The 443-nt window shown below is 32.3% G+C and overlaps 1 protein-coding gene across 1 annotated transcript in view; it reads right to left on the bottom strand.

Moving 5' to 3' along the window:
• The window catches only part of LOC119587353 (extensin-like), a 21076-nt gene that overhangs the window by 13075 nt on the left and 7558 nt on the right, over window positions 1–443 (bottom strand). The window lies entirely within an intron of this gene.

The raw sequence follows: 443 nt of genomic DNA, 5'->3' as shown, positions 1-443 counted from the left end.
CGAACAAAAGACCCCGTACGGGCGGCGAGCGAGCACCTTATTTTGGGAACAAAATAAAGCAAATCCTCTCACAGAAAATCCTTTCGTGCGTCAGACTACACATAAAAATCACTTGTTCCTACAATTCTAAAAATGTAAGTTTCAAATCGAATGAATAAAAAAAAAATTGTAAACATGAAAGTACATCTCTAATTTGCCACAAAAGCCGCTTATTATGAATAAAGAATATACAATAATCACCTACCAACTTCACAGAAATTGAAAAAAAAAATCCCTCGAATAAAAAATTATTTAAATTCCTTAGTTAAATATTTAGGAAACTATCAGACCGACATTTATTTAATCAGTCGCCGTCCATGAAACATGATGTTGGGAAACTGTAATGACATTATAAAAATGAATAAATAAATAGACTACAGCAGTAACTAATGGTTGTGATGAGG

This window comes from Penaeus monodon, chromosome 22 (genome assembly GCF_015228065.2).
Source record: "Penaeus monodon isolate SGIC_2016 chromosome 22, NSTDA_Pmon_1, whole genome shotgun sequence".
Lineage (NCBI taxonomy): Eukaryota > Metazoa > Arthropoda > Malacostraca > Decapoda > Penaeidae > Penaeus > Penaeus monodon.
This window is presented reverse-complemented; position numbering and strand designations above follow the sequence as displayed.